General features: G+C 39.2%; 1 long non-coding RNA gene across 1 annotated transcript; it reads right to left on the reverse strand.

Annotated features, from left to right (window-relative positions):
- Positions 1–20,000: 20,000 nt before the first annotated feature.
- LOC144581014 (uncharacterized) lies at positions 20,001–25,439 on the reverse strand. Its single transcript, XR_013531499.1, has 3 exons — positions 23,823–25,439; positions 21,800–21,871; positions 20,001–20,328 (listed from the first exon to the last, which is right to left on the reverse strand). It is a non-coding gene; the product is annotated as an uncharacterized LOC144581014 (long non-coding RNA).
- Between the last annotated feature and the right edge of the window lie 605 nt (positions 25,440–26,044).

Genomic DNA, 26,044 nt, shown 5'->3' on the forward strand with positions numbered 1-26,044 from the left:
GAAAATGACTCCAATACCTCAAACTAGATCCATGCACTCATGAGCATGATACATAGATGGAAAAAATGATGTGAGTATGCTACTACTTGGAAATATGTATACAAACTCACGTTAAGTGAAAAAAGAACAAGGTATAGGAAGTATAAACTGGCCAATTAAGAAAAAATATATTGCTGTATATTGATAAAAATTGAGAGAGAATTTAGAGTAACATCAATATTGGTTATTTAAGCCTTTGAGAACCTTTTTGGTAAGCTTGTTTAAATGTTGTGACAATTTACCTTTTAAGCTCACTCCTTCAAGTTAGCTCAGGAGAAAGGAGGATTTATTGCTTGGATGTCCTCATACTAGAAATAAAGAGTAGGAAGACATCAGCAGTTGATGTAGTTCTAGAAATCAGTCTTTCTCTCTCATTTCTGTGTATCATCTTTGCTTCGCACAAGGTTCTGCCTTTGCTTGGCTTTGCTCTGTTCTTTTCTTTTTTTCTACCTTCTGCTTCTTATAATCCTGTCAGGCACTCAGGATTATAAGTAATTCCAAGTTACTTTATGGAGTGAGCTGCTCTGATTTTCTTGGGAAATGTTAACTTGAAGGCTGGGAGTTGTGAGGTTACTGACTAGTCTTGGGACCTCTGCCTAGTTCTGCCCAACTCATGCTACCAATAAATGATATATTACATGGCCACCATGACTCACCTCTTTTGTGAAGCCACGGGCCATGTGGTTTCCTCAGAAGTTAAGGCAAGCACATTTAGCCTATAAAAGTGTATATATGTTTTTAGGTAGTAAATGAACCTCCAGGTGTTTGAAGTTCAGGTAATATAGAGAAGATATTTGGGAAGGACTTGCCCTTAGGCCATTGGATCACCCATTTGGCTCCTTATACCATAAATGAGTAAAAAATTAGTTCTTCGCTAAATCCCACATGGGTTTTAATGAAAGAGGCACACTACTTCATCAGATCCTCCTTGGGAGGAGATGTTAAGGTGGGAGATGGAAAGAAAGACCTGGGTCAGATAAAGATAGAAATGTCAATAGAGTAGCTTCTAGCTTTTCTCTGTGAAGAGAAACTAGCTTCCCTGAAAGTGAAATCTATGATTTATAGTTTGTGAGCCTTGTATTGTAACTAAACCAAGTGTCCCTCACTGAACATATTCCTACACCTTTAAAATTTCCCACAGTATGAAAAAGGTCTGTGCTTCCATCTTATGGCTCTACTGTATTATGGCTTCAAGGAGGTCCTGGGGTCAAGCGGCTGGAAGACAGTGTCAAGAGAAAGCATGGAGGATCAAACATGTAACCACCAGACTTAGTTCATTTGTGTTGTTATAAAGGAATACTTGAGATTGGATAATATATTAAAAAAAGAGGTTTATTTCGCTCATGGTTCTGCAGGCTGTACAAGAAGCATAGCTCTCATATCTGCATCTGGTGAGGGCTTCAGGCTGCTTTCAATCACGGCAGAAGGGGAAGGGGAGCCAACGTGTGTGGAGATCACTTGGCAAGAGAGGAGGGAAGAGGTGGGGAGGTGCCAGGCTCTTTACAACAACCAAATCTCTGGTGGAGCTAATAAAATGAGAACTCACTCATTACCTTGAGGACAGCACCAAGCCCTTCATGAGGGATCCATCTCTGTCACTCAAACACCTTCCATTAATTAGGCCCCACCTCCAACATTTAGGATCAAGTTTCACTGGGAGATTTGGAGGGGATAAACAAACCAAACTATAGCACCACCTTAATCTGGAATAAGCATCAGTTCCACTGAATTCCATTGGGAAGGATTAATCACATAATCCCAACTAGTTGCAGGATGGGAGCAGGAGGAGCTGGTAAATGTAGTCTGTCTAGATAGCCACTCTCAAGCCCCAACTCCACACCAGAGAAGGGTGTACTTTTACTGGTCGTCTAGCTGTCTCTATGACTTTCCTAATTTGTTTTCTGGTCCTTTCTATCTCCTTGATTGAATCTAGCCTACACATTGATAATGAGTTAAGTAGCTCTAATTATAACAGTTACATTGCTCAAAGAATCTATGACTTTCCACCATCTGCCAAATTAAGTACCAGCTCCTCATTCTGGTATTCAACCCTCAAAGAACATACTCCTGCCTAATACTTTGGCTTCATCCTCCAATATTTCTCTGACTTTTAAAAGTGCTTCAGCTAAAATGGACCACTTACTGTTTTTCAGACATGAGATCTTTGATTCAGCCTCTGTTCCCATCTGGTACTTGTTTACCTCACCATTTTTCCTCTCATGGGTGGTTACATTTTAAATAAATTCAGAATATTTCTTATTTTATGCCTTTCTGAGTCCTTGATTGAGGGAAGCCACCGAATTCTAAACTGTCAAGAGTCAAAAATTATGTCCCTGTTTAACATTACAGCACTTGGCAGCAGCAGGAGGCTTTGCCCATCAGCCCAGGAAGCTGGGTCCTTTCACTGACATGTTGCAATTAACACCCATGGAGACAGTCCCTTACATACATTCTACTGTGCATAACTACTAGTTGAAAATGTTGCTGTGATGTCATTTCCTGGGGTACAGTGCCTACCCACTAGACATCAAAATTTTACCTTCTTTATAAAGCAAAATCTAGGATGTTGCTTGATGAGTACAAGGACTCATCAGTGTACAAGAGAAAACAAACTTGAAGCAAGAGGCCTTATACAGAATACAAAAGACAATGAGGAGAGTGGTGCAATAAAGAATCAGAAAATTATATGAGGACTTCTAAAAAGAGCTGTTTAAGCTTATTAACCTAAGTTCCCAGTACCAGAAAGCTAATCTAGCTGCTGACACTTTGTTACCTTCATGTTTAGTAACTCAGTTTACCTGGTTTTCCTGAGGTTTCTGGGTTTTGAATATTCTGTAGAATATTGCCTCCAGGCATCCAATCAAACTCATCAGTCTATGCAGACCAATCTTTGCTGTAGTCACCATTTCCTTTCATTGGAATTACCTCTCTACTCTGTGAGTTTCTCAGTCTTCTTCTGAAGATGTAGACATTACGTCTGTTAGCTGTCTTTTCAACATTTGCTTTACTGCACCCTGAATTCATTTGGACTTGACAGGCTCAGAGTACCTATTTGTTTTTGTAATAGGTAAGCTCCTCAGAAGTTTGCTTAATATTCAGTTGTTAGGCTGAAGTGAACTTTAAAAATGACTATATAAAAAAAGTTACACTTGTAGTCTTCAAGATATGAAGTACCAGAACTGATATCCAGGTTCTCTAAACTGAATTATTAAGTGGAAAAAAATGCTTTGACAGCATTTCTTTCCCATCACTTCTTTTAGCTATCCATTTCTTCATCCATTTGTCCATCTATTTACTGTGTGCTTATTCTGTGTGACCATTCTACTAGGTGCTCCGGCAATAAGACAGGAAGTTTCTCACTTTGTACTTACTTGATTTTCCTTTTACAAACTTTCTGATATTGTTTGAGCTGTTTTATTCTTAGGTTTGATAATCACTAGACTAACAGCACTGACTGTGTTACTTCCATGATAAAAAAATTCAGTTCTTTCTTTTTTAGATGGAGTCTCACTTCATCTCCCAAGCTGGAGTGTAATCTCGACTCACTGGAATCTTTGCCTCTCAGGTTCAAAGGATTCTCGTGCCTCAGCCTCCCAAGTAGCTGGGATTACAGGCGCCCACCACCACTCCCAGCTAATTTCTTGCATTTTTAGTAGGGACAGGGTTTCACCATGTTGGCCAGGCAGTCTCCTACTCCTGACCTCAGGTGATCCACTCACCTTGGCCTCCCAAAATGCTGGGATTACAGGCGTGAGCCATCATGCCCAGCCTAAAAACATTCAATTCTTTAAAAACAAGCAAAATGCCCCAAACCTACTAGACAATGTAAAGAGAGTGAAGTATAAATCTCACAATTTGGCATTCAAAGCCCACTATCATTGGGGCTTTTTGGTCAGTTCCCTTTGTTTCATCCTGACTGGACTCCTTGTAGTTCCTTGAAATTCTCCCCTTTATGCCCCCATGACAAGATTTGTCCTAATATGATCTTTTTTCCCTTAATGCCCTTTTACTGAACTCCCCTGTCAAAATCCTAATTGTCCTCAAAGTGTTGTGCAAATGATGAAGTCTTAAAGTTTGGTTTTTAAATTTAAACCAAATCCATTGATCCCTCTCTGTGAACACTGATAGGATTTAGTATGTTATGTTATGTTATGTTATGTGTGTGTGCATGTGCTTGTGTATACTTCTCTCAAGGCAGTTGTTAAATACACAAATAACTTTAAGGGCAATCAGTTTTTCCCTCCAATTAAGGACTATCTCTTTCAATTATTGAATCTCAGAAAACACCTAGAATAGTGTTATGCACAATTAGGTTTGCAATAAATGTTTGTTGGCTTGAATAGGCAATATTCAGTCATTTCATGTCTGTAAATAGGAGAGAAAGCACATAGCCAGACTAGAAGAAAGAGATGATAAAGGACAACTAGGAAGACACTGTTGTAAATGACACATTTGGGCCCCAACCAGGGAGGGGGAATGGAAACAAAGGGAGGAATGGATATGAATGTCTACACAGAGAATAGATTCTAGGAGAAGATGAAATGAACAGAAATAACATCAAGGATTGGAGCCTGGGTAACTGAGAAAATGGTGGCATCCTAAACAAAAATAAGAAATTCATAGTGGAGTTGTTTGGGCAAAGGGGTAGGGTAGGTAGGAGACAATGAATTTAGTGTTTTAGGTTCTGCATTAGAGGTGCAGGTGGAACCAGGTGGAGGGGTACAGCAGGTGGCTGGTAATGTGGCATTGCAGCCTTGAAGGGACACCAGCTTGGAGGTGATGGTTGAAACTAAAAGAGTGAAAGAGATTTCACAAAAGAAAACCTTGTAGAACCAAGGAAGAGGGCTATGAAGTAGACCCTAGTGAATGCCTGGATGCACAGAGCATTGCCAGGGGAGACTCCTTTTTTTGTCACAAGATTTGCTGACATAAATTACATCTAGCACTTAGCCATCTGTTTCATTGTAGCTGTTGAGATTTTTTCTCTGGTTGTGAGTTTTCTCTCCTTCATTTAGACCTTAAACTGAGGGAAGGAAGCTATTTACAAAACCCTCTGATCTTGCCTTTCAGAAGGCACCAGATAAAGTAGTTACTTTTTAACTAGAGAGCAAGACTAAACGTCCAAATATTAGAGAACTGAATTCTTCTGTATATCAGAATTAAATGTACTTTGAACTGGGAGTGTGATCAAGGAGACATACATAACTGAGATGGAAGCTGGACAAAATGGTCCTTGGGAATTCTATGTTTTGGTAGAAGCCAACCCAGAAACTCTCTGCCTTTTTTTGTAAAACTTGGAAAATCCTCCTAAACAGACTCAAGAAACATCTATTAAGCATCTATTTTGCTCCAGGTCCTGTGATCAGTTTTTTATTTTGTCACAGTTTTCCCCAGACCCTGTGAAGTAGATATTTTCTTCATTTTAAGAAGAGAATGTATCCCGACATTTTAAAAATAGTGAACCTTGAACTATCTCTGCTAATACCATTGCCAGAGGCGCGGGCTGTCGTGCTCACTGCTACCTCCAAAGTGGTAGATTCCATCGTATCAGAGTCCTCAAATGCTGGCTCAGACCTCTGATTGGCTAAACCTCTGTCATGTGCCTGTGTCCTAGCTGCAACTTTGTGGATTTTGTAGTTGCTTCCTCCAAGGTTCACACAACAGGATCTTCTTCTCTACGGGAAAGGAGATCAGATGTTGGGGGGCCTCCAGACCCTGTTAGTAAATATCTACTCCAATGAGGAAAGCAGAGTTTATACGTCCAAGGACAATATAATGGTCCAAGCACTGGAGCTGAACAAAACCCAGGTCAGGGGTTTAACCATGTTGGCCAGGTTGGTCTCAAACTCCTGACCTCAGGTGATCTGCTAAAAAAAAAATTAAAAAAAAACAACAACAAAAAACCCAGGTCTTCGAAGTCTGACTAATCTTTCCATTATACTATATCTGTTTTACTGCAACTATTTGAAAGAGGACAGAGAATTAATTTCCCTCACTAACAATTAACAAAACTTCTTTCTGTATACTTGTAATGTACTAGACACTGTGTTAGGTGCTTTACATACGTTGTTTAATTTCTATGAAAACTTTTGGAGACAAAGATTATTGGGATGAATTAGAATCCTCATGTTACAGTTCAGTGAGAACATACGGTGTTTGTGTTTGGTTTTCCATTCCTGAGTTACTTCACTTAGAATAATAGTCTCCAATCTCATCCAGGTAACTGCAAATGCTGTTAATTCATTCCTTTTTATAGCCGAGTAGTGTCCCATTACATACATACCACAGTTTCTTTATCCACTCATTGATTGATGGACATTTGGGTTGTTCCACGATTTTGCAATTGTGAATTATGCTGCGATAAACAAGCATGTGCAAGTAACTTTTTTGAATAATGACTTATTTTCCTCTGGATAGATACCTAGTAGTGGGATTGCTGGATCAAATGATAGCTCTACTTTTAATTCTTTAAGGAATCTCCCCACTGTTTTCCATAGTGGCTGTACTAGTTTACATTCCCACCAGCAGTGTAGAAGTGTTCCCTGTTCATCGCATCCACACCAACATCTACTGTTTTTAAATTATTTTTATTATGGCCATTCTTGCAGGAGTAAGGTGGTATCACATTGTGGTTTTGCTTTGCATTTCCCTGATCGTTAGTGATGTTGAGCCTTTTTTCATATGTTTGCTGACTATTTATATATCTTCTTTTGAGAATTGTTTATGCATGTCCTTAGCCCACTTTTTGATGGGATTGTTTTTTTCTTACTGATTTGCTTGAGTTACTTGAGAAAAATGTGTATTCTGCCAGTATTAGGTAGAGTGTTCTGTAGATGTTTGTTAGCTCTAACTGGTTTATGGTGTTTCTGAAGCCTTCTATTTGTATTGATCTTCAAACTAGTTGTTCTGTTCATTATTGAGAACAAAGTATTGCAGTCTCTGTCTATTATTGTTGAATTGTCTGCTTCGGTCAGTTTTTGCTTCATGTATTTTGGTGTTCTGTTGTTAGGTTCATATATCTTCCTGATGGATTGAACTCTTTGTCATTATAATGTGTACATCTTAATCCATAGTAATCCTTTGTATTAAAGCCTATTTTGTCTTATATTACTAGAGCCACTTCAGCTTTCTTATGGTTGCTATTTGCATGATATATCTCTTTGCATCCTTTTACTTTCAATCTATTTGCATATTTGAATCTAAATTGTTTCTTCTCTACTTAGCATATAGTTAGATCTTATTTTTTAAACCCAGTCTATCTGTTTTTTTATTAGATTGTTTAATCCATTCACATTTAATGTTATTATCATTATAGTTGCATTTATATCTGCTGTTTTACTTTTTGTTCTCTATACATCTTCTGTCTTTGTATTTTTCTTGTTCCTCTGTTCTTGCATGTGTGCTTTCTTTGACATTAAATGAATATTTTCTAATGTAGCATTTTCATTTCTTTAGTAATTTTCTCATTATGTATTTATTAGTTATTTATCAGAAATAGCTTCACATTTATACTAATTTAATTCTAATAATATATAGAAATGTTATTTCTCTATAGTTATATTCCTTTCCTTCTTTTTCAGCATTATTATACATATTACATCTATAAATGTTAAAAATCCAAAAATATACTGTTATAATTATTACTTTATAAAATTTTATGTCTTTTAGGGTCTAAGGGAAAAAGGAGAGTAAGCATATATTTGTAGCTTTCAGTGTATTAATCTTCTTATTTATCATTTCTGGTTCTTTATATTTTTTCTTGTGGACTCCAGTTACCATTTGGAATTGTTTTCTTTAGCCCAATATAACTTTGCTTCCACCCTTTTTTTGGTGCGTTTATTGGCAAATATCTTATGTTTCTATTTGTTATAGGCTTAATGATACATTGTATGCATATTGTTTAATAATATTGATTTTTAAAAGCAGTTAAGCAAAGAAAGGAGAATAAATACGCATCTGTACTGTCATTGAAAATTATATAATTAACTTATTGATGTCCTTTGTTTTTTTGTGAGGATTAAAGTTACTATCTGGAGTTACTTGATTGCAACCTAAAGAACTTTTACTATTTCTTTTAAGATTGGTGTGCTGGCAACAAATTATCTGTTTTTATTTACCTGGGAATTTTTAAAAGTTTATCTTCATTTTTGAAAGTTAGGTTTGCTGGATATAGGATTCTCCATTGACAGGTCTTTTCCTTTGTGCACTTTAAATATGTTATTCCACTGTCTTCTGACCTCCATTGCTTCTGATGAGATGTTAGTCATTTTTATAGTGGTTCTCATGTAAGTGATTGTTTTTCTTTGTTTTCAAAATTTTCTCCTTGTCTATGGCTTTTAGCATTTTTACTATGATGTGTCACTTAGACCTCTTTGTACTTATCATACCTAGAACTTATTGAGCTTCTTATATGTATAGATTAATATTTTCAATAAACTTTGGCAGTTTTTAGCCATTATTTCTTCAAATACTTTTTCTACTTTTTTCTCTCTCAATTTTCCTTTTGGTACTCTCACTACACAAAGTTTTCTTTATTGGTATTTTATATTTTGTGCAACATTGTTTCCATACTTTTTACTTCTATAATTATTATTTTCTTTAGTTCTTTGAATATATTTTTAATGGTATGTCAAAGTCTTTGTTAAATCTGACATCTGGTCACCCTCACAGGCAGCTCCAGTTGCTTGATTTTTACCCTGCAGCATATGGGTTATATTTTCCAGTTTCTTTGAATATTTCACATTTTGGAAACTAGACATTTTCAATAATATATTTCAGCAATGGGTACTTCCCCTTCACTGTCTTCAGGGCTTGTTATTATTAATTGCTTCCTTATTTATTTAACAACTAGCTGTATTATTTTAGTGAAGTATGCTTATTCCTACCCTCACAGTGTGAGCCTTTGATGTTGCTCCTCAGATGTGTCAGTCTTGAATATGCCCGTAGTCACCTTGGATTGTAGTGGTTTTGGCATTACTCTCTTTGACTGTCTTTTTCCCTGACTACACTCAACTTTTAAGGCACTCCTCTAATTGTCAGTTGAATGTTCTGTTTTTTTTTTTTTTCAACAAAGCTCTGGTACATAGATTACTTATGAATCTAATCAGATTACATTTGTACTCCTTTAAAGGGATAGATCCTGAGATCAGTGTTTTAGATATATTCTGACTCCAAGAGAACTCTTCTCAGATATCTCTTTCCTTGTTTCTCTCCAGCAAACTAGTTGGCCTACAATTTAGCCTATATCTCCAATGAATCTACTAATCATTTCCCCGTTGCTTTTCAGCACAACCTCCACTATTTTTTGAGAGTTCTTAGACTTGAACTTCTTTACTCTCTGTTCCAAATGAAGCCAATATCTTTGGAGTGGGATTTAGAACTCTCTGTTCGATGGATTGCTTCTCCCCTCAGGCAAAATCTCTTAGTCATGGCTCTGATGCTGATAGTAGAGTGAATGGCTTGTCTCTGAGTGACACCCTTGTTTTAGGAGCTGAATGCTTGGTGGATGGAGTGTGGGCAACAGTCTTGGTCTCCTTGACTTGCCAATTTTGGCATGAAAACCCTGTCCCAGGAACTAAGGCAAAGACAACTGGGGGTCCATTATCCTTAGAGGCATTGAACCCAAGGTAGAACTTCTATTTTGTGAGTGGTGGCTAGGCAACAGAATGGAGCACAGACCTCTCTGTCTCACTCACCTGGAATTTAAATTTAGCAGCAGCTATCTGGGGACAGGATGTGAAATGCTATTTTCCTGCTCCCTTCCTTGGATGATTGCCTTCTGACTGGAAGCATGGTAAGGGGGAGTACCATATTCCTGGCTGTACCAGTCTGAAGTAGAGTTTGCACCTCACTTAGTTTGTAAGTGGGAGGGCATAGGTTTTGGTTCATATGCTGCAGACTCTTACAGTTCTTACCAAGTTTTAGTAGGTTTTCTTGAATAAACACTTATTCATTTGCCATATGCTCCTATGGCCATTTCCAGATTATTAAATGATTATTTTTTAAACAATTTTGACCAATTTATTAATCGCTGAGGAGTGGGTAGCCTTTTGTGCTACCATGTCAGAAGTTTAACTCCTCCAGTAATTTCATTTCCAAGCATAGATTATTATTTTTTATATAACCAGATTCTGGCTGTATTGATTTCCATAGGCATCTATCTTAATGCTGTCCCCTAATCAGCAGTAGTGAAAAAACACTAAACCAAAGTCTTCTATATTGATTAGGACTATCTGCAAGTTCAAAAAAATGAAAAAGAAAGGTAAAACTGTGTTTTAAAGCATATTTCAAAGCTATGAACAATTCTAAAATTTTTTTATTCCGTTTTAGGTTTTGGGGTACATGTGAAGAACATGCAAGATAGTTGCATAGGTACACACGTGGCAGTGTGATTTGCTGCCTTCCTCCCCTTCACCTATATCTGGCATTTCTCCCCATGCTATCTCTCCCCAACGCCCCATCTCCCGCGGTCCCTCCACTATTCCCCCCAACAGACCCCAGTGTGTAATGCTCCTCTCCCTGTGTCCATGTGTTCTCATTGTTCAACACCCACCTATGAGTGAGAACATGCAGTATTTCATTTTCTATTCTTGTGTCGGTTTGCTGAGAATGATGGTCTCCAGCTTCATCCATGTCCCTACAAAGGGCACAAACTCATCATTTTTGATGGCTGCATAATATTCCATGGTGTATATGTGCCACATTTTCCTTGTCCAGTCTATCATTGATGGGCATTTGGGTTGGTTCCGGGTCTTTGCTATTGTAAACTGCTACAATGAACATTCGTGTGCATATGTCCTTATAGTAGAACGATTTATAATCCTCTGGATATATACCCAGTAATGGGATTGCTGGGTCAAATGGAATTTCTATTTCTAGGTCCTTGAGGAATCGCCACACTGTCTTCCACAATGGTTGAACTAATTTACACTCCCACCAGCAGTGTAAAAGTGTTCCTATTTCTCCACATCCTCTCCAGATTTTTAATGATCACCATTCTAACTGGATGGTGTATCAATGTAGTTTTGATTTGCATTTCTCTAATGACCAGTGATGATGAGCATTTTTTCATATGTTTGTTGGTCTCATGTATGTCTTTTTTGCAAAGTGTCTGTTCATATCCTTTGCCACTTTTGAATGGGCTTGTTTGTTTTGTTCTTGTAAATCTGTTTGAGTTCTTTGTAAATTCTGGATATCAGCCCTTTGTCAGATGGGTAGACTGCAAAAATTTTTTCCCATTCTGTTGGTTGCCGATTCACTCTAGTGACTGTTTCTTTTACTGTGCAGAACCTGTGGAGTTTGATTAGGTCCCATTTGTCTATTTTGGCTTTTGTTGCCAATGCTTTTGGTGTTTTGTTCATGAAGTTCTTGCCTACTCCTGTGTCCTGAATGGTTTTGCCTAGATTTTCTTCTAGGGTTTTTATGGTGTTAGGTCTTATGTTTAAGTCTTTAGTCCATCTGGAGTTAATTTTAGTGTAAGGTGTCAGGAAGGGGTCCAGTTTCTGCTTTCTGCACATGGTTAGCCTGTTCTCCCAACACCATTTATTAAACAGGGAATCCTTTCCCCATTGCTTGTTTTTGTGAGGTTTGTCAAAGATCAGATGGTTATAGATATGTTGTGTTGCATTGGATGCCTCCGTTCTGTTCCATTGGTCTATATCTCTGTTTTAGTACCAGTAGCATGCTGTTTTGCTTACTGTAGCCTTATAGTATAGTTTGAAGTCCAGTAGTGTGATGCCTCCCACTGTGTTCTTTTTGCTTACAATTGACTTGGCTGTGCAGGCTCACTTTTGGTTCCATATAAAGTTTACGGTGGTTTTTCCTGTTCTGTGAAGAAGGTCATTGGTAGCTTGATGGGGATAGCGTTGAATCTATAAATTACTTTGGGCAGTATGGCCATTTTCACGATATTGTTTCTTCCTAACCATGAACATGGAATGTGTCTCCATCTGTTTGTGTCCTCTCTTATTTCGTTGAGCAGTGGTTTGTAGTTCTCATTCAAGAGATCCTTTACATTCCTTGTTAGTTGTATTCCTAGGTATTTTATTCTCTTTGCAGCAATTGTGAGTGGTAGTTCATTCTTGATTTGGCTCTCTTTAAGTCTCTTATTGGTGTATAGGAATGCTTGAAATTTTTGCAGATTGATTTTGTAACCTGAGACTTTGCTGAAGTTGCTTATCAGTTTCAGGAGATTTTGGGCTGAGAGGATGGGATCTTCTAGATATACAATCATGTCATCTGCAAATAGAGACAATTTGACTTTCTCCTTTCCTATTTGAATACCCTTTATTTCTTTTTCTTGCCTGATTGCTCTGGCTAGAACTTCCAGTACTATATTGAATAGTAGTGGTGAAAGAGGGCATCCTTGTCTAGTGCCAGATTTCAAAGGGAATGCTTCCAGTTTTTACCCATTCAGTGTGATATTGGCTGTTGGTTTGTCATAAATAGCTTTTATTATTTCAAGATACGTTCCATCAATACCTAGTTTATTGAGGGTTTTTAGCATAAAGCGCTATTGAATTTTTCAGAGGCGTCTCTGCATCAATTGAGATAATCATGTGGTTTTTGTTTTTGGTTCTGTTTATGTGGTGAATTACGTTTATGGACTTGTGTATGTTGAACCAGCCTTGCATCCCTGGGATGAATCCTACTTGATCGTGGTGGATAAGCTTTTTGATGTGCTGTTGCAATCGGCTTGCCAGTATTTTATTGAAGATTTTTGCCTCTGTGTCATCATGGATATTGGCCTTAAGTTTTCTTTTCTTGTTAAGTCTCTGCCGGGTTTTGGTATCAGGATGATATTGGTCTCATAAAATGATTTGGGAAGGATTCCCTCTTTTTGGATTATTTGGAATAGTTTCAGAAGGAATGGAACCAGTTCCTCTTTGTATGTCTGGTAGAATTCGGCTGTGAACCCGTCTGGACCTGAGCTTTTTTTGTGTGGTAGGCTCTTAATTGCTGCCTCGACTTCTGACCTTGTTATTGGTCTATTCATAGTTTCAGCTTCCTCCTGGTTTAGGCTTGGGAGGACACAGGAGTCCAGGAATTTATTCATTTCTTCCAGGTTTACTAGTTTATATGCATAGAGTTGTTTGTAATATTCTCTGATGATGGTTTGAATTTCTGTGGAATCTGTGGTGATATCCCCTTTATAGTTTTTTATTGCATCTCTTTGATTATTCTCTCTTTTCTTTTTTATTAATCTGGCTAGTGATCTGTCTATTTTGTTGATCTTTTACAAAATCCAGCTCCTGGGTTTATTGATTTTTCGAAGGGTTTTTTGTGTCTCTATCTCCCTCAGTTCTGATCTGATCTTAGTTATTTCTTGTCTTCTTCTAGGTTTTGAGTTTTTTTGATCTTGCTCCTCTAGCTCTTTCAATTTTGATGATAGGTTGTCAATTTAAGATCTCTCCTTTCTTCTCATGCGGGCACTTATTCCTTTATATTTTCCTCTAGAGACTGCTTTAAATGTGTCCCAGAGATTCTGGTATGTTGTGTTTTCATTCTTGTTGGTTTTGAAGAACATCTTTATTTCTGCCTTCATTGCATTGTTTATCCAGTCAACGTTCGAGAGCCAGTTGTTCAGTTTCCATGAAGCTGTGCAGTTCTTAGTTTCTAAATTCTGAGTTCTAACTTGATAGCACTGTGGTCTGAGAGACTGTTTGTTATGATTTCCGTTCTTCTGCATTTGCTGCGGAGTGATTTACTTCCAATTATGTGGTCAATTTTAGAGCAGGTGTGATATAGAGATGAGAAGAATGTATATTCTGTGGATTTGGGGTGGAGAGTTCTGTAAATGTCTATTAGCTTTGCTTGGTCAAGGTCTGAGTTCAAGTCCTGGATATCCTTGCTAATTTTCTGTCTGGTTGATGATCTGTCTAAAATTGACAATAGGGTGTTAAAGTCTCCAACTATTATTATGTGGGAGTCTAAGTCTCTTTGTATGTCATTAAGAACTTGCCTTATATATCTGGGTCCTCCTGTATTGGGTGCGTATATATTTAGGATTGTTAGCTCTTCTTGCTGCATTGATCATTTTACCATTATGTAATGTCCTTCTTTGTCTCTTTTGATCATTGTTGTTTTAAAGTCTATTTTATCAGAGACGAGAATTGCAACTCCTGCTTTTTTTTTTTTTTGCTCTCCATTTGCTTGGTAAATCTACCTCCATCCCTTTATTTTGAGCCTTTCTGTATCCTTGCATGTGAGATGCGTTTTCTGGATACAGCACACTGATGGGTTTTGGCTTTTTATCCAATTTGCCAGTCTATGCCTTTTGATTGGGGCATTTAGTCCATTTACATTTAGGGTTAATATTGTTATGTGTGAGTTTGATACTGCCATTTTGATGGTAGCTGGCTTTTTTGCCTGTTAGTTGATGCAGATTCTTCATTTTGTTTATGCTGTTTACCATTTTGTATGTTTTTGGAGTGGCTGGCACTGGTTGTTCCTTTCTATGTGTAGTGCCTCTTTCAGGAGCTCTTGTAAAGCAGGCCTGGTGGTGACAAAAATCTCTGAGTACTCACTTGTTCCCAAAGGATTTTATTTTTCCTTCACTTGTGAAGCTTAGTTTGGCTGGATATGAAATTCTGGGTTGAAAGTTCTTTTCTTTAAGGCTGTTGAATATTGGCCCCCACTCTCTTCTGGCTTGTAGGGTTTCTGCTGAGAGATCTGCTGTGAGTGCGATGGTCTTCCCTTTGGGGGTGACTCGACCTTTCTCTCTGGCTGCCCTTAGCATTTTCTCCTTCATTTAACCCTGGTGAATCTGATGATTATGTGCCTTGGGGTTGCTCTTCTTGAGGAATTTCTTTGTGGTGTTCTCTGTATTTCCTGGACTTGAATATTGGCCTGCCTTGCTAGCTTGGGGAAGTTTTCCTGGATAATATCCTGAAGTGTATTTTCCAGCTTGGATTCATTCTCTTCGTCACATTCAGGTACACCTATTAAATGTAGATTAGGTATTTTCACATAGTCCCATATTTCTTGGAGACTTTGTTCATTCTTTTTTGTGCTTTTTTCGCTAATCTTGCCTTCTCATTTTATTTCATTGAGTTGATCCTCGACCTCTGATATCCTTTCTTCTGCTTGGTTAATTTGGCTGTTGCAACTAGTGCATGCTTTGCGAAGTTCTCGTGTTGTGTTTTTCAGCTCCATCCATTCACTCTTATTCCTCTATAAGTTGTCCATTGTTGTTAGCATTTCGTCAAATCTTTTTTCAAGGTTGCATTGGGTTAGAACATGTTCTTCTAGTTCACAGAAGTTTTTTATTACTCACCTTCTGAAGCCTGATTCTGTCATTTCATCACACTCATCCACCTTTCTTCCTTTGCTGGTGAGGAGTTGTGATCCCTTGTAGGAGGAGAGGTGTTCTGGTTTCGGGTGTTTTCATCCTTTTTGCTCTGGTTTCTTCCCATCCTTGTGGATTTATACACCTGTCATCTTTGTAGTTGCTGATTTTCAGATTGGGTCTCTCAGTGGATGTCCAGTTGATGATGAAGTTGTTTCTGTTTCTTATTTTTCCTTCTAACAGTCTGGCTCCTCTGCTGTGGGACTGCTGATATCCACTCCAGGCTCTGCTTGCCTGGGGATCACCTGCAGCAGCTACAGAACAGTAAGGGTTGCTACCAGTTTCTTCTTCTGCTATCTTCTGTACCAGAAAGATGCCTGCCAAATGTCAGTCTGATCAGTCCTTTGTGAGGTGACTCTTTGGATATATAGAGGTCAGGGAGCTACTTATGGAGACAGTCTGTCTTTTATAGGAGCTCAAGTGCTGAGCTGTGAGCTCCATTATTCATTCAGAGCTGCTGGGCAGGTACGTTTAAATCTGCTGCAGCAGAACTCATAAACCCCCTTTTTTTTCCAGGTTCTCTGTCCTGGGGAGTTAGGGCTTTATTTATAAATTTCTGTTGTGCTGCTGCCTTTTTTTTCAGGGCTGCCCTGCCAAGCAAGGAGGCAGCCTAATCACTGTCTGCCTGCAGAGGCCTTGCTGAGCTGCTGTGGGCTCCGCCCTATTGCTGCATGAACTTACCTGTTGTCCTGTTTATATGGGTGTGGTTAGAACTGCCTTGGCAATGGTGGCCCACCTCTGTAATGGCAGACTCTCTCTGTAGTGGTGGGTTGCTTCAGCAATGGCGGGCTGCCTTCAGCAATGGCAGACTACCTCCGTAGGGGTGGAGTGCCTCGGTAATGGCGGATGCCCCTCCCCCACAGAGCTGGACCATCCCTATTTCAGCTGTGTTTGCCGTGAAACTCTTAACCCAGGGCGTTTCCAATTGCTGTTTTTTTTTTTTTTTTTTTTTTTTTTTTGTGAGGGTGAGACCCACTGAGCCTGATTACCTGGCTCCCTGCCTTAAGAGCCTTTTTTTTTTAAGTTGAATGGTTGAGTCTCTTCCAGGTGTTCCAGTCGCCTGTTGAAAAGGCGCTGGGATCTGTGTGATTTCCTGTGCTGCGACCCACTGCGCTGGCTGACACAACGGTGCTGCCCGGGACTCTTCTGGCCTGGCTCCCTGTTTCTGTCCCCTGTTTAATCATGAGTGGGTGATTCTGCCTTCCCAGAGTTCCAATCGCCAGCTTAAAAGGGCAACCAGACCAGTGTATTTTGTACAGTGAACTGCTGCACTGGGGCACCAGAAAAATAGCTGCACTGGCCAAAATAGCCATGCTGGCGACCCATGGGGCTCCTCCGCCTGGAAATCTCCTGGTCTGTGGGCAATAAATATCCATGTGGAAATATGGCATCCACTCACCTTGTGCACTTTCACTGGGAGCTGCCATCCTGAGCTGCTCCTAAACTGCCATCTTGGATACTGTCTCCAATTCTAAAATTTTTAATAAAAAATTTGCTGTCTTATCCACAGGTCAATGCATCCTGGGGTCACACATTGCCCTGTGTGAACTGAACTAAACTGAGTTGAATTTTGTTCTGGGCATTTGCCAGTCACAGTGCAGCAGGTGAGCAGGAAGGCTGCTTTTACTGCTTGAGAAGTAAGTCTTGGTCATTTCAGATTTTCTAACATGGCCATCAAGAGTTCAGTTTCTAGGGAGCTATTTTGTGGGTGACTGCTTTAGTTGTCATAGAACAAGGTTTTGACATACATGGATGCTCCAACACAAGCAGGGTACCTGTCATTTGGCAGCAATAAGCCTCTTCACAAAGGAAGGACAATTGTACTTATGTCAGGTCTTAATTCTCTGTGTTAATTTTGTTCAGGGAAAACACTTGCAAATCTGACATCTACATATGAACCCCTAAACTAAATTTAGTTATTAAGCCCCCTGGCCCCTTAACTAAATTTTATTTTAGTCCACAAACTTGAGTGGATAAGAGACATTGCATTGCATTCTTTATTTTTCTCAAATCAAACTAAATCTTACTCTAGTGTCCATCCTGCTGGGGCTGAAAGAAATATGTCAGATACAGACAGCTCCTTATCTCTTCCTCCCTTGGGCTGTGTTGGAGCCTGGTTTTTAGATCACATGATTACTACTGCTTTGTTTTTTGAAGTCTAGGCTGCTTCCAGGTCAAGCAGCCACTGGAAATTTTTCTTGGGGCTTCTAATGCCATGGTATATGTCTTTATGTGGTTCTCTACTCTCTCCCTACTGAGGTCCTCTCCAAGTGAGGGGTCAGGGTTCTATACCAGACTCAGAGATGCCCTCTCCTCTGATTTGGCTGCTTCTACTCTTGAACTCCCCAAAGCCAAAGAGGATAATCCCTTTTCCCTCCTTTCTAGGATCTAATTTAATCACCCCAATAAGCTCAAGGATTTGAAAAAAAGATCCAAAAATGTATGTGTCCCCTGCTTTCTGCTGTGTAACAACACTTTCCCCTCTTGCTTGCACAATCTTCCCATACCCTACACAAAGGAATACAAAGGCATTTGTCCTTCCTTTGGGGAAGGGAAAAATACAGCAAAATCAAAATCAAATCAACTCATCAATAAATAAGTTTTTCATGGTTACTAATAGCCTGTAGGGACTACTTTATCCTCATTCCTTGTCTACTGTCTAGTGAATTGTCTTAGTAAGATGGTTAAATGAAGAAAGAAAAAAGTAAAGAAGAAGTTTAGGGGACTAAGTTAATTTAGCCTGCTCAATGAGTAATGGGCTCCTATGTTATTAATTGTTATCCAACTACATGTGTAGCAGTGCCAGGTATGAACAGTATTTGGTAACACTTCAAATATCCTTATACCTGTGGTGGCCACACTGACCCCTATGCTCTCTCAAGCATTTGGTTTTTGCCTTAAAACACCTGGTATGCTTTAAGGGAGATTACCCATAGGCACTATGACTCTTCAAAAATCTTCCCCACCAGCAGGCTGATTCCTGCAATTCCATCATCAGAGCTACACCATTTTTAAAGTGCAAATAAGAGGGTTATATTAGTTTTCTGTGGCTGCTGTAACAAAGACCACGAATTTGGTGGCTTTAGACAACAAATGTATTCTCTCATAGGTCTGGAGGCTAGAAGTCTGAAATCATCTTGTCTATAGCACCATGCTCCCTCTGAAGGCTCTGGAGGAGACTGTTCCACATCTTTCTTCTAGCTTCTGGTGGCTGCCTGTGATTCTTGGTATCCCTTGGCTTATAGCTTCATCACTTCAATCTTATCTTTGCATCTGTGGTCACATGACCCTCTTCCCTGCCTGTCTTTGTTTCTCTCCAAATCTCTTTCTCCTTATAAGGACACCTGTCGTTGAACTGAGGGCCCACTCTAATCCTGTATGACCTCATCTTAACTTGATCACATCTTCAGTGACCTTAATATCCAAAGGTCATCACCATTACACATGTACATGACATTCACCTGTACCAGGATTAGGATTTAGATATATCTTTTGGGGGATGCAGTTGAATCTACAGTTAAGGGTTAACACTAATTATTGTCAGTTACTTACAATTTAGTGGGAGCATTTTTAGCAGACTTTATTTGAGAAGGAATTCAGAATCAGAGACATGATAGTGGAGGTTGGGGGCAGATAGAAAAGAGTGGAAATGAGCTGTTAACTGCACATTGACGCTGAGGGTGGGTGTGCTGTGGCCCTGTGACTCTGCCAATTTGACCATAACAAAAAAGAGGAAACTACTCTGAGAAGACAGAGTAGCTACAGCTGGATAGATATACAGGAATTAAGGGACTTTAGTGAAATTTCAGATGAGACCAGAGGGAAAGAAATCTTGGTATGATGACCCACGATTTGAGTAAAATCTCTCTAATTTAAATACATTTGAGAAGTGATTTTAATTTCACATTCTTAAGTTTTTAAATTTTGCTTCATCATTGGTTGTTTCATAGTTGAGCTCCTAAAAGTTTAGCTTTCTGTTTCCTTTAATAGGATTTGTGTTATAATTCTAAAGAACCACTAGGTCCTTATTCCTTCTTGATTGTATTATCTTAATTATTTAAAGTTTAGAAAAACTGTAAAAACAAAGTGTCAAAGACAAAACCAAGCCTGTGGCAAAATTAACAAAGGCTATTTATTCATCATGTTGCAGCAAGGGAACCCTTGTGGAGGTCATTTCCATTTCAGCAGAGGTTCAAAGGTGTTAGAGAGGAAAGTCAGTTTTATAGCTAGTGAAGAAATGCTAAGACAGTCTAATTGGCAAGCATTCTATTAAGGTGAGATTTTTTGGAAAAGAGGGAGACTTTCTAATGGCTCCTAGTTACATTTGGCAGTCGCAGCTTGGCTGCAAGGGACAAGTGAGCTGTTTGGGAACATTTCATAAGAGGAAGGATTGCTTAGTGTTGGGGTGAAGGGTTTTCTATGGCTGCCCATATCCTGGAAGGAGAGGGGGCTCATGGTGTGCTTTTTTTTTGAAGTCGAGTTGTCACTGTGGTCCTTACTGGGGGCAGGAAAGCTACCATGGCAGACAATTTCTCAGAAGCAGTGAGAGCTATAGCTAATACATCTCATTGTAATGGGATGGAAAGGATAAAAAAGAAGACACCGAAATGGCAGTTTGAAACAAAGCTAAATTTATTTGCTTGCCTGACAACACTCAAATACTAGATCAGCAGACGCTTAGCAGAAATAAAGGTCTAGGTGTGGAGTGAAAAGGGAGAAAGTACATCAAATGATGAGACATTCTGAGTTCAGGTCTCCAGCTGGCTCATAAAACAGATTGTAAACTTTTCCATGCCAGTGTCTAGTTTCAGGTGTTGCATCACTGAATGCCAGGAAGCTGAGTTTCAAAGAAGTTCAAGATGGGATGTATTAAATTCTGATGTGTCTAGGTTAATTCAGCAGAATACTCATATGCACATGCAAGCAGCTCTGGCAAGCTTTTTCTTCAACAGGGAAAACAACATAGCAATATTTAAAAAAAATTACAGGCAAGAAAGCATCCACCCTCTTACAACCTTACCCACTGTATAATGCTTTATTTTGGGATATTGCTTTTTTATTCAATACACACATTTATTTTTTATTTTTGTTTGTTAAATTTTTTTGAGAGAAAGTTTTGCTCTGTCACCCAGGCTGGAGTGTAGTGGCGAGATCTCAGCTCACTGCAACCTCTACCTCCTGGGTTCAAGTGATTCTCCTGCCTCTGTCTCCTGAGTAGCTGGGATTACAGGCATGCACCCCACGCCTGGCTTTTTTAATATATATTTTTAGTAGAGAGAGATGTGGTTTCACTGTGTTGGCTAGGCTGGCCTTGAACTCCTGACCTCAAGTGATCTCACCAGGCTTGGCCTCCCAAAAGACTGAGATTACAGGTGTAAGCCATTGCACCTGGCCAATAAACACATATTTAATAGTTACAAACACACCACACATACTGTTTTGTATTTCCAAGTTACTTGATGACCTTGAAAATATCCTAAAGTATTTTTCCATGTTACTACATGGACTTTATTATTAGGATTTAATGACTAAATAATATTCTTTCAAGTCGATACGACATCTATTTTTGAACATTTGGTGAGTCCAATGACCTCTGTGTAGTGTGTGTGTGTGTGTGTGTGTGTGTGTGTATAGGATAGCAGCGAACATCTTCTCTGATCCAAGAATTTATTTCTTCTCTTAAATTATTTTCTTTTTTTTTGAGACAGAGTCTTGCTCTGTCGCCAAGGCTGGAGTGCAGTGGCCTGATCTTGGCTCACTGCAACCTCCACCTCCCAGGTTCAACCAATTCTTCTGCCTCAGCCTCCCGAGTAGCTGGGATTACAGGTGTGCTCCACCACACCAGCTAATTTTTGTATTTTTAGTAGACACAGGGTTTCACCAGATTGGCCAGGCTGGTCTCAAACTTCTGAACTTGTGATCTGCCCTCCTTGGCCTCCCAAAGTGCTGGGATTATAGGCGTGAGCCACTGCATCTGGCCTTAAATTATTTTCTTAAGATTAATTCCTCCAAAGTAAGCATTCTATATCAACGTGAAGGAACACTTTCTGACTCTCAATATGGGGGGGCCAAATTTCTTTCCAATTTCCAGGGGGTATTTCCCTGACTCTCACCCCAGAACAGTAGAAATATACTAGTTTTATCCATAAGTTGCCAGCACACAATGTTCTTGTCATTAAAAAATCTTGCTAATTTCATGCAAGCATAAAATAACAGCTCAAGGTTACTTTAAAATGTATTTCTTTATTTGGAAGGATAAACATTTCCTCATATCTTTATTTTCTAATGTTAATTAATTCTTTATGTCTTTTGCTCTTTTGATGTATTTGATCTTGAACCAAAATAATACCCTGCACATCCTTCTACCTATCCAAATGAAGACTTAATGTAAAATAATGCTCTTTTGTGTTTTACCTTCTGCATGGGGCGGCTGCTCACAGGAAAAGCAGTTTTTATTTTTAAAATTTTTGTCTTGAAGTTCAGCCCCTGCAATATAAATAAGAGTTATTTGGTACACTTGTCCTTGATGAAAAAACAGATTTCTGCTAGCAAAAGAGCCTCTCAATAATAATACAAATGTCTTTAGCTTCTGATTTTTTTCTCAACCAAATTAAATGGTATATTTTAATGTCTGTGATCTATTTAGTCAAGTCATGTGCCTTGTAGCCATGTGCTGTGCAAAAGTGTTCCTCCTGAATTTTTTTTTAAACTTTGATTTTAGGTTTGTGGGGACATGCGAAGGTTTGTTTCATAGGTAAACTCGTGTAACAGGGGTTTGTTATACAGATTATTTCATAATTCAGGTATTAAGCCCAGTTCCCAGTAGTTATCTTTCCTGCCCTTCTCCCTCCTCCTACCCTCCTTGTCAAGTAGACCTCAATATCTGTTGTTTCCTTCTTTGTGTTCCTGAGGTAAGATTTTAATTTTTTTCTTTGTGAGTTAAGTAATGCATGACTAGCATTGGTTAGCTGGTTGTTTATTTTTTCTTTTTAAACAATAGCAAAAAGCATGTTCATGGCAGTGAGGATGGGCTCCATTTGAATGGCTAATATTCATCTCAACACAGCTATTTTTGAGTGGTTGATGATATTCTCTTACCAAAAGGAAAGGAAACAAAACAAAGCTGCCAGATAATACTTGAAGCTTGGGTTTATTTTCTGCAACACTGCAAGAAGGTCTTGCAATGAGAACAAAAAAAATTATATTTTCTGATGGTGCATTGTGAAAACTAGTGGTGATTATAAAAATGTATTTAGAGTTTAATTAAAACAGTCACTGCAGAGGCTTCATAATAATATGTTGTTTTTCTGCTTAGATTTGTATCATCAGTGTGCTGGCTAGTTGTGCTTTACATTGACCAAGAGGACATACTGCACAAGTATGCAGATGAAGATTACTGGAGTTTACCTTAGAAAATATTTTTCAATAGGCCACATAATGAAGTATCTCAATTAAATTTTCTTTTCTAATACTATATTGGAATTTTTAAAAAAGTAATTTCTTAGTTATCCAGCAATTCCACTCTGACATAACACAGGCAGAATACTGGAAGTTGGCAGCCCCACTGATATGGTTTGGCTGCATCCCCACCCAAATCTCATCTTGAACTGTAGCTCCCATAATTCCCATGTGCTGTGGTAGGACCCAGTGGGAGATAATTAAATAATAATTAATTCCCCTATATTGTTCTCATGGTCTTGTGGTAGTGAATAAGTCTCATGAGATCTGATGGTTTTATAAGGGGTTTCCTTTTTCACTTGGTTCTCATCCTCTCTTGTCTGCCACCATGTAAGATGTGCCTTTTGCTTTCTGCCATGATTGTGAGACCTCCCCAGCCATGTGGAACTGTGAGTCCATTAAACCTCTTTTCCTTTGTAAATTACCCAGTCTCAGGTATGTCTTTATCACAGCAGCATGAAAACGAACTAATACACCCACCCCCCTTCAAAAAACAGATAAAAACAAAAACACCCTTTGCTATGTGGTCTGTGTCTGTTCATGCTACAGTAACTGAATACCAAGGACAGGGTGGGTTAAGCAATAGAAATTTATTTTTTCACAGTTCCAGAGGCTGGAAGTTCAAGATCAAAGTGCTCTCAGGGTCAGTTTCTGATGAGGTCTCCCCTCCTGGCTTATAGATGGCCATACTTTTCCCTGTGTCCTCACATGGCCATTTCTCTATGTACATGGAGAGAGGGAGAGCTCTTTGGTGTCTCTTCCTCTTATAAGAACACTGCTTTTACCAGATTAGGGCCCTACCCTTATGACCTCATTTAACCTTTATTCCCTCTTTATAGGCCCTATCTCCAAATACAGCCACATTGGGGGTTAGGATTTCAAGAGGACTTTAGGAGGACACAATTTAGCCCATAGCACAGTCAAAACAGATATTTCAAAAGTATAACATTCCTTGCTCTCTCACTCAGAATCTGCTTACCTTTCAATTCTAAATTTTTTTTTTGCTTTTTTTTTTTGAAATGGAGTCTTGCTCTGTCAGCCAGGCTGGAGTGCAGCAGCATGATCTTGGCTCTCTGCAACCTCTGCCTCCTGGGTTCAAGTGATTCTTCTGCCTTGGCCTCCCAAAGTGCTGGGATTATAGGCGTGAGCCACTGGACCCAACCTAAAAAAATTTTATTTCATTTCTAAGGCTACACAAAGTTTGCAATAGCAAATGAGAGTGAAAAAGGAGAGGAACTGCTGTGGGGAGACATACTGATTGATCCCAGGTAGGAAAGTACATTGGACGAGAGGCTGCCAGCCATCAGGATAAAAAAAATGGAAAAGAAGTTTCAAACATTAGTTTAGCACTGTAGTCTGGGGCCACAGATTGCAGAAGTAAATAACCCTATGGATTTTGAAAGAACTGTAAGGTATCATTCACTGGAGCTGCCCAGTATTGAATGTGCATAATGACTAATGTGCATAAGTCAAGAAGAAAAGATGCCTTGTTTAGGAAGGAGGAATGAATGTAACACATTTTAGACAGGATAGTTTAGGACAAGCAAGTATAATTGGTTATAACAATCAATCTGTAAGTCCCCTGGAGAGGGCCTGGCCCATCTCTAGGGTCTTTCCTTCCTGGGAAGCAGTCTAGAGCCCAATCTACTAGAGTTCAGAGCCCAGAGTTCAGAACTGTCCCTGCTCTTCTCCTCTTTTCCCCTCACCTCTGCTTAGAGGAATCTTGCTCCAATCTGGATTCTGAAATCTTTCTTCCTTCATTTTTTTCCTCAAACTTTTGTTCTGCAGTTCAGGGGCTCTCTGTTCTCCTAGGTCCCAGGGGATTAGGCTTTTGTAAACTGAAGCTGGGAAATGTGTAGACTATTTTAGCTTTCAACCCAGTTCCTCTCCCTACCCTTCTTCCAGGCAAGGAACTTAAAGCTGACTCTAGCCTTGAATGGGAAGGGAGGCTGACCAACCCTGAAAAAGAAAGAACACATACACTGTCTCCCAGACACTTTACAATAACCTTTTGAGGTAGATACTGTCACCATCCTCATTTTTCAGAGTAGGAAACTGAGACTTAGAGGGGTTAAGTTGACCAAGGTGAAACAATTACTTAAGCAATGAGGTGTTAGAGAGAGGCAGGATTCAAACTCAGTTTTGTCTGCTTCTATGCTTATAGCCCCTCTGTGCATCCTGAGAAGGTAGAAAGAAGGCAGTTTCCTAATTGATGTGATGAACTTAGAAGGAATTAACTCTGCATTAATTACTTAACAAGTAGGAATGTCTGCAATCCTACTTTATGAGATCTCGTATTTTCCAGCAGCAAACCTGGGTCAGGAAAATGATTTTCCTGAGAAATGGGGCTCAGCAACCAGAGCCAATCATAGGAAAACCAACGTCAAAATAGGCAGATCATGTGGCCCAAATGGCTGGGCCTTGTTAGGGCATTAAATAACATGGTAAATACACAAAGGATATGTCCTAATTGTATGAATCCAAGGGCACTATTTATTTTCTAAATAAAGCAATGAGCAGCCTTCATAATTAGAAATTAACTGCCATACTTGGAATTATGCAAACAGCATAGCAGGAAGAAAACTAATCAAAAATGTAAACAACTCTTGTCAGCAATATTTGTACTTAACTTGAGTCTTCATGGTTGATTTTTGCAGAGTGCTTCTCTTTTGTGTTAGTAGCATTTTCTATGTGGAAGCTGTTGGTCTTGATCCCAGATTCAAGAGCCAGAAGTTTTACCCTGCTGAAAAGTTTAGGCTGGCATCATCCAGCAGGCCGAAGCTTCATTAATGGCAACACCTCTCAGCCATATGTCAATAAATCAATGCTGTAACAGGAAACAAATGCAGAAGGCATATCATCAGCTTCCTGTCTCCTCCTTAGGAAAGTTGTGTTAGTCATAATGAAGGGCAATTTCACCCCTTTCTCTTCACCTTTGTATAAGCCTTGCTTCCCTTGAGTTTCCAAGGCAACTGCAAGCTCAGTTGGAAGCAACAAGTAACTTAGATGGCAAGTTCCCGATGGAATTGGAAGTGACCACCACAGACAAGCACAGCATGAAACGGAAAACAAGCTGCTATGCAGCTGGTTGGTGGATTCGGAGGCCACCCTTTCTTAGAGTCTGGATTTCAGAATGCTTCGTAGGATGAAGTAATCATATAAACAACCAGCTGTGGAAACTAAATACGCCTTTTCAGTTTC

Source organism: Callithrix jacchus, chromosome X (genome assembly GCF_049354715.1).
Source record: "Callithrix jacchus isolate 240 chromosome X, calJac240_pri, whole genome shotgun sequence".
NCBI lineage: Eukaryota > Metazoa > Chordata > Mammalia > Primates > Cebidae > Callithrix > Callithrix jacchus.